Source organism: Anoplolepis gracilipes, chromosome 10 (assembly GCF_047496725.1).
Source record: "Anoplolepis gracilipes chromosome 10, ASM4749672v1, whole genome shotgun sequence".
In the NCBI taxonomy this organism is placed as follows: domain Eukaryota; kingdom Metazoa; phylum Arthropoda; class Insecta; order Hymenoptera; family Formicidae; genus Anoplolepis; species Anoplolepis gracilipes.
In genome coordinates, this window is record NC_132979.1 from 12856020 (window position 1) to 12864988 (window position 8969).

Genomic DNA, 8969 nt, shown 5'->3' on the forward strand with positions numbered 1-8969 from the left:
TTTCATTAATTATAATTTCAATTTAGTTTGTATACAATTTTTTAAAATTAGATATATAATTTTCACCCCACTTAATCAATAAATTTTAAATATTAAGATTTTAAGTTAAATTTATAAACTTTAAACCTTCAAAGTTTACACAATAAAATTTTTAAAAATTTTTAAATTTTAAAAATTCTAATATTTTAATTTTTTATTAAAAATTTCTTTAAATTTGCAATTTAATATTCTTATTAGTTAAACTATAAAATATATAAAAAATTTTTATTTTTATAACACATTTAATGTAATATCAGAAAATTAAAATTTTCTTAAATAAATTTACAATTTATTACTTAAATCAGACATGATATCTATTATTATCTCACTTAAACTTAGTAAATAATTTTATTATCAATAAAAATATACTATGAATAAGTGACTTTATTCAACTAATCACAAAGATATTGGCATTCTATATTTTTTATTTGCAATTTGGGCTGGGATAATCGGATCTTCTATAAGAATAATTATTCGTTTAAAATTAGGATCATCTAATGCACTAATTAATAATGATCAAATTTATAATTCAATAGTTACTAGACACGCATTTATTATAATTTTCTTTATAGTTATGCCATTTATAATTGGGGGATTTGGAAATTTTCTTGTCCCTCTAATACTTGGTTCACCTGATATAGCCTACCCTCGAATAAATAATATAAGTTTTTGACTTCTACCCCCCTCACTCTCTCTACTTTTATTAAGTAATTTTATTAATGATGGAACTGGGACTGGATGAACAATTTATCCCCCTTTAGCCTCTAATACATTTCACAATGGTCCTTCAGTAGATTTAACAATTTTTTCTCTTCATATTGCCGGAATATCTTCTATTCTAGGGGCTATTAATTTTATTTCTACAATCTTAAATATACATCATAAAAATCTCGCAATTGATAAAATACCCCTTCTAGTTTGATCAATTCTCATTACAGCAATTCTCTTACTTTTATCCCTCCCAATTTTAGCCGGAGCAATCACAATACTTTTAACAGACCGAAATTTAAATACTTCATTTTTTGATCCGTCAGGAGGGGGTGATCCTATTCTTTATCAACATTTATTTTGATTCTTTGGTCACCCCGAAGTTTATATTCTTATTCTCCCAGGATTTGGGCTAATTTCCCATATTATCATAAATGAGAGAGGAAAAAAAGAAACCTTTGGTGCCTTAGGAATAATCTATGCTCTTATAGCAATTGGATTTTTAGGCTTTATTGTTTGGGCTCATCATATATTTACTATTGGGCTAGATGTTGATACCCGAGCCTATTTCACTTCAGCAACAATAATTATTGCAATTCCAACAGGAATTAAAATCTTCAGTTGAATTACAACACTTCATGGTACAAAAATTAATTATAATTCCTCTCTTTGATGGGCTATAGGATTTATTTTTTTATTCACAATGGGGGGATTAACTGGAATTATACTATCCAATTCCTCAATTGATATTATTCTTCATGATACATATTATGTTGTTGCCTACTTTCATTATGTTCTTTCTATAGGAGCTGTATTTGCCATTATTGCAAGATTTATTCATTGATTCCCTCTTATTACAGGATATTCTTTAAATAATTACTTTTTAAATATTCAATTTATCTCAATATTTGTTGGTGTAAATTTAACATTCTTCCCACAACATTTTTTAGGGCTGAGAGGCATACCTCGACGATACTCAGATTATCCAGACACCTACCTCTCATGAAATATTATTTCTTCAATTGGTTCATTAATTTCTATCATCAGATTAATTTTTTTAATATATTTAATTTGAGAATCCCTATCATCTAAACGTCTTGTCTTAAATATATTCTATCTTAATCCTTCATTAGAATGACTAAGAAAATTACCACCTGTTAATCACAGATATAATGAAATTCCTTCAATTTAATTAAAAATTATCAACTTTAAAAAATTTTAATATGGCAGATTAGTGCAATAGATTTAAACTCTATATATAAAGATAAATTCTTTTATTAAAAATAAATACTTGAATAATTTCCCTTCAAAATTCTAATTCACCTACATATGATATAATAATTATTTTTCATGATTTTACTATAATAATTTTAATTTTCATTACTTTATTAATTCTTTTTATTATAATTTCAATAATTAATAATAAATTTACTGACCGATTTATACTTCAAGGCCACACTATTGAATTAATTTGAACTATTTTTCCAATATTTATTTTAATTTTTATTGCCATCCCATCAATTAAAATTTTATATTTAACTGATGAGATATTTAATAATAAAATTACCCTGAAATCTATGGGACATCAATGATATTGAAGGTATGAACTTTCAGATTTTTTAAATATTGAATTTGATTTATTTATAATTCCTACTAATGAATTAAACCCCAATGAATTTCGTCTATTAGACGTAAATAATCGTTGTATTCTTCCATATAATTATCCCATTCGTGTTTTAACTACATCTATAGATGTAATTCACGCTTGAACAGTCCCATCTTTAGGAATTAAAATAGATTCTACACCCGGACGACTAAATCAATCAATGTTAATTATAAACCGACCAGGTCTTTTTTTTGGCCAATGTTCTGAAATTTGTGGTATAAATCATACATTTATACTCATTGTTATTGAATCAACAAACTTTCCTAACTTCAAAGACTGACTTCTTACCTTTTAACTAATTTTTTTTATTTTAATTGAATAATTAATAAATATAAAATATAATTTTTACATTCATTAAATGACTGAAAGTAAGTTTTGACTTTTTAAGTCAAATTATAATAGATCTAACACCCTATTTTTAATGTAAAGAATTAGTTTAATATTAAAAAACATTAAATTGTCAATTTAAAAATATTTTCACCCCCACAAAAATATTCTTTTATACCACACATAATACCGATAATATGAGCAATAATGTTAATTTTATCTATATTTTCACTTTTTATGATTTTAAGCATTATTTATTTTTATCCTATCAACTTAAAAATTAATTATTATAATAATATAATTTTAACAAATCCTAAAAAATGAATTTGAAAATGATAATAAATTTATTTTCTATTTTTGACCCCTCAACTAGAATTAATTTTTCTCTAAATTGATTAAGAACTTTAATTATTTTTCTTATTTTTTCATATCAATATTGACTTATCCCCTCTCGTTTACATATATTTTTTAATTTTTTATTAAATTTTCTAATAAAAGAATTTAAAATTTTAATTAATTATTCCTATTCTAATTTAATTATTTTTATTAGTTTATTTTTATTTATTATTGTAAATAATTTCATAGGCTTATTCCCCTATATCTTTACATCTTCTAGTCACTTAAGTTTTTGTCTTTCTTTATCTTTATCCCTGTGAATTTCTATAATGTTATTTAGAATTTTAAATTACACTAATGATTTCTTTTCTCATCTTACCCCTCAAGGAACTCCCTTCATTCTAATACCATTTATAGTCATTATTGAATCAATCAGTCTGATTATCCGGCCTCTCACGTTGGCAATTCGTCTGACAGCAAATATAATTGCAGGACATTTACTTTTATCATTATTAGGATCTTTCTGGGCAAATTATTAATAATTTCTTAATTTTTTTAATTATAATCTCCTCTCAACTTTTATTATTTATTCTTGAATTATCTGTATCAATTATTCAGGCCTATGTGTTTTCCATTCTTTCTACATTATATAGAAGAGAAATTTAATTAATTTTTACTATTTCAAATAAATAAATAATAAATAATTATAATCAAATTTTATAGTATTATCATTATGACAAAATTACATCAAAATCATTCATTTCATTTAGTATCAATTAGACCTTGGCCTATTATTATTTCTTTCAGATTATTTAATAACTTAATTTCAATAATTATATGATTTCATAAATTAAATTATCTAATTATAATTTCTATTCCTTGCACATTATTATGCATATATCAATGATGACGAGATGTAACACGAGAATCAACATTTCAAGGATCTCATACAATTAATGTATATATTGGCCTTCGCTTAGGGATAATTTTATTTATTATTTCAGAAATTTTCTTTTTTATTTCCTTTTTCTGAGCTTATTTTCATTCTGCTTTAGCCCCTTCCATAGAAATTGGTCAATTATGACCCCCCTTAGGCATTAAACCATTCAATCCATTTGATATCCCTCTAATAAATACTATTATTCTTTTATCCTCTGGGATAACAGTAACTTGAACGCATCATTCTATCTTAAATAAAAACTTTAATGAAAGATATCAAAGCCTCTTATTAACAATTATACTTGGGATTTATTTTACCTCCCTTCAAATAATTGAATATTTCGAGTCACCTTTTTCAATTGCTGACTCTATTTATGGGTCAACCTTTTTTCTAGCTACAGGCTTTCACGGAATTCATGTAATTATTGGGACGCTATTTCTTTCAATTTGTTTGCTTCGCATAAATTTTCTTCATTTCAGAAAATCTCACCATTTTGGTTTTGAGGCAGCAGCCTGATACTGACATTTTGTAGATGTTGTTTGATTATTTTTATATATTTCTATTTATTGATGAAGATACTAAAATATTACTTAATTTAAATTAATTTATTATTTTATAAATTTATATAGTATATTCATATTACATTTAATTTCCAATTAAAAAAATTAAAAAAATTTTAATATAAATAATTTTAACTTTTATTTATATAATTACATTTTTTATTATTCTATCAACTCTAATTTTATTAATTAATTTACTTATCTCATCTAAATCATTAGCAAATCGAGAAAAAATCTCACCATTTGAATGTGGATTTGATCCTCTATCTAATTCTCGTCTCCCATTTAGAATTCAATTTTTTTTAATTAGTTTAATCTTTTTAATTTTTGACATTGAAATTACTCTCTTAATCCCATTAATTTACATATATTTTATAAATAAAATTATTATTTTTTCCTCATTATTGTTCATTTTCATTCTAATTTCTGGCCTAATCATTGAATATTTAGAAAAATCAATTGACTGAAAAACTAATTAAAATTTATAATTTTTTTACATTTATAAATTTATTTTTTATTCTTGATAAATTTTATTCAGGATTTTAGTTAAACATAAATAACATTTAAATTGCAATTAAAAATTAAATATCTTAATATTTAAATCTTAATTTTCTTTTAAAGTAAATATTTACATTTAATTTCGACCTAAAAATTTGATTAATTTCAATTAATCTAAAAGAACCACATCGAATAAAATTTATTTTTTGAAATAATAATATTTTTGAGCTTCTAACTCAACATTCAATGAAAGGTTTCATTTTATTTCATAAATTTAATAAATATCTAATTAAAAATTATTAACTAAAACCAAAAAAGAGGTAAATTATTGTTAATAATTATATTGAATCTATAAAAAAATTCTAGTTAATTTTTCTTTTTTATTCATTTATATAGTTTAATTAATAAAAACCTTATATTTTCATTATAAAAATAATAAATTTTTCTTTATTTATAAATAAATTATTTAAAAATAAAATCTTATTATCTTAATATCTTCAATATTATGCTTTACGAAATTTAAGCTATTTAAATATAAATTACTTTAAAAATTAATTAACTAATAAAAAAAATAATTAATAAAATTAATACTGAAATAAAAATAAATATATAAATTTTAAATAATTTTATCTTAATTACTAATCTATTTATTATCCTATAAATAATTTTCTTTCCCATAAATTCAATCCATATCTTATCTATCCTATAGGTGTTTAATCTACAAATTATAATAGGACTATAAATTCATATATATATATAATTTATAAATCATATAGATCTAAAAAAATAACTAAATATTAATATATTAATTAAATTTTTTATAGACATAATCAACCTTAATAATACTCCCACAAATAATAATAACATTGTAGTTATTTTTACATTTACATTCATATATAAAAAGTAATTATCAAAAAAAAATATTCACATTAATATAGATCCTCTAATTAACCTTAAGATTAATAAAACAAACATCGATAAATTCATTAATTTATCTTCTTTATAATAATAAAATCTTGAATTTTTAAATGAGCCAAAATAAATATAATAAATCAATCGTAAAGAATATGACACAGTAAGAGAAATTGATAAAGTAATTATTATTAATAAAAAAATATTAATATTATTTAAATAGATAATTTCTATAATTAAATCTTTAGAATAAAATCCGGCTAAAAAAGGAATTCCTATTAATGCTAATCTAGAAATATAAAATCTTATTATAGTAAATGGAATAAACTCATTTAAATTACCACATAATCGAATATCCTGATTATTATTCATTAAATGAATTATAACTCCTGCACACATAAATAATAATGACTTAAAAATTGCATGAGTCAATAGATGAAAAAAGGCTAAAAAATTAAATCTTAAACTTAAAATTATTATCATTAACCCTAATTGACTTAAAGTAGATAAAGCAATAATTTTTTTTAAATCATTTTCAAAATTTGCCATCAACCCAGCTATAAATATAGTAAAAATTGAAATATATAATATAATTTTCTCAATGCCCCTATTCATTAAATATTTATTAAAACGAATTATTAGATAAACCCCTGCAGTAACCAAAGTTGATGAATGAACCAAGGCTGATACTGGGGTCGGGGCGGCCATAGCTATTGGTAATGAAACAGAAAAAGGAATCTGAGCACTTTTTGTAGCTGCTGCTAAAACAATTATTCTTAAAATTAACTTATAATTTTCCATAAAACTTAAATTCCAACTTCAAAATGTAAATATTAATCCAATTCTTATTAATAACCCAATATCTCCCACTCGATTGCATAAGACTGTCACTATCCCAGAATTATATGATAAATAATTCTGATAATAAATCACTAAACAATAAGAAGTTAATTCTAACCCATCTCACCCAAATAAAATTCTAATTAAATTAGGGCTAATAATCATTAAAATTATTGATAAAACAAATATAATTACTAACTTAATAAACCGATCAATAAATATGTCATCGCCTATATAAATTATTCTATGTAATATAATTATTGAAGAAATTAATATAACTACCCCAATGAACAATGAGACTCAATCAAATAAAATATAAAATTCTACATTAATTGAATTAAAATTAAAAAATAATCATTCCATTATATATCTTAAATTTATTAAATTTAAATATAATCTTATAAAAAAAAATAACATAAAAATAATTATTATAAAAAATGAATAAATTTATAATAATCTAAGATAAATTTTTTTTATATCACTAATTTCACAAATTAATATTTTATTTTAAACTACTTAAATAATGACATTATAATAAAATAAATAAATAATAAACATTACTTATTTATTAATAATTAATATTATCTATATTGACTAATATAACAAAACTAAATTCTATTTAAAAAAATTAATGTATTAAACTTAAATTTAAAATTATTAAAATTAAAGGAATTAAATGAATCAAAATAATCATATAATCTTTTATATAAATAAATTGTTGAAAATTTTTCTTCAAAATAATTAAATCCATGCTGAATATATGAATATAAATATAATGAATAAGCACTCCTAAAAAAACAAATCATTATTATATAAATAATAACAGATATCTCTCATCTAATTAAAACTCTAATTATAAAAATCTCTCTAAAAAAATTTAAAGAAAAAGGAAAAGAAAAGTTAGCAGCACATAATAAAAATCATCAAATTCTTAAAGACGGAAAAATATTTAATATTCCTTTATTAAAAAAAATCAACCGACTCCCTGATCGCTCATAATATAAATTCACTATAAAAAATAAACCTGATGAACATAGGCCATGAGAAATTATTAAAATATAAGCACTAATAAATCCTAATTTTATTATTGTTAATATTGAACATATTATTACATTTATATGTACAACAGAAGAATAAACCACCAAACTTTTTATATCAATTTCAACTAAACATAAAATACCAATAAACAACCTTCCTACAATCCCAACTCTAAAAATTACATACCTATACTTATTCCTTTGAAAAATAAATATTATAATAAAACGTAATAAACCATACCCCCCTAATTTCAATAAAACAGCAGCTAAAATTATTGACCCATAAACAGGCGCTTCAACATGGGCCTTAGGCAACCAAACATGAAAAATAAAAATTGGTAGCTTAATAAAAAATGCTATAAAATAAACTAAATAATCTCAAAATCCTATATTAATTATTATATTTTTTATCAATAAATTAAAATCAAATGTTATATTATGCTTATAAATTTCAAATAAATAAATTAATAAAGGCAAAGAAATAAATATTGTATATATTAATAAATAATAAGATGCAGAGGTTCGTTCAAAATTTAACCCTCAATAAATAATGACAATAAACATAGGAATTAATCTTAACTCACAAACATTAAATAAAATAATATTAAATTTATAGAAGAAAAATAAATAATTAAAATTAATAATATAATTTCAAATATTAACAATTTTTTCTCATAATTTATTTTAATTAGCCTACCACTCCTCTCCTCCAACTGAATAACTATTTTTATTAAAGCTAAAATTCAAAACCTTAAAGCTAATAAAAAAAATGAATAAAAATCAAACCCTATAAATATTCTCACCCTAATTCAAATATCATCTTTAAATATAAATTTAAATAAAAATAAAAATCTAAAAATAAAACATGAATTATAAAAAAATATAATTTTTTTATTTTTTATTAATAAAATTATAAATATAAAAAAAAAATAAAAATTTTATCATATTAATTCAAAAAAAATAAATAATAGAATAATTTAATTATACCATAGTGGTCCGGCCGCGTACACGGTCGTGCGGGCCGTGCCGTTTGACCAGACCGGGGCGACATCCCTTTTAGCCCTAAACTCGCCCGGACCAGACACCTCTTTGGCATCCCCCGGGTG

General features: G+C 21.8%; 3 pseudogenes; 2 read left to right on the forward strand and 1 right to left on the reverse strand.

Annotated features, from left to right (window-relative positions):
* The first annotated feature begins 433 nt into the window (after window positions 1–433).
* Window positions 434–1224, forward strand: LOC140670701 (cytochrome c oxidase subunit 1-like; annotated as a pseudogene).
* Window positions 1225–3809: 2585 nt separating this feature from the next.
* Window positions 3810–4610, forward strand: LOC140670702 (cytochrome c oxidase subunit 3-like; annotated as a pseudogene).
* A 1232-nt stretch (window positions 4611–5842) lies between these two features.
* Window positions 5843–7159, reverse strand: LOC140670372 (NADH-ubiquinone oxidoreductase chain 5-like; annotated as a pseudogene).
* Between the last annotated feature and the right edge of the window lie 1810 nt (window positions 7160–8969).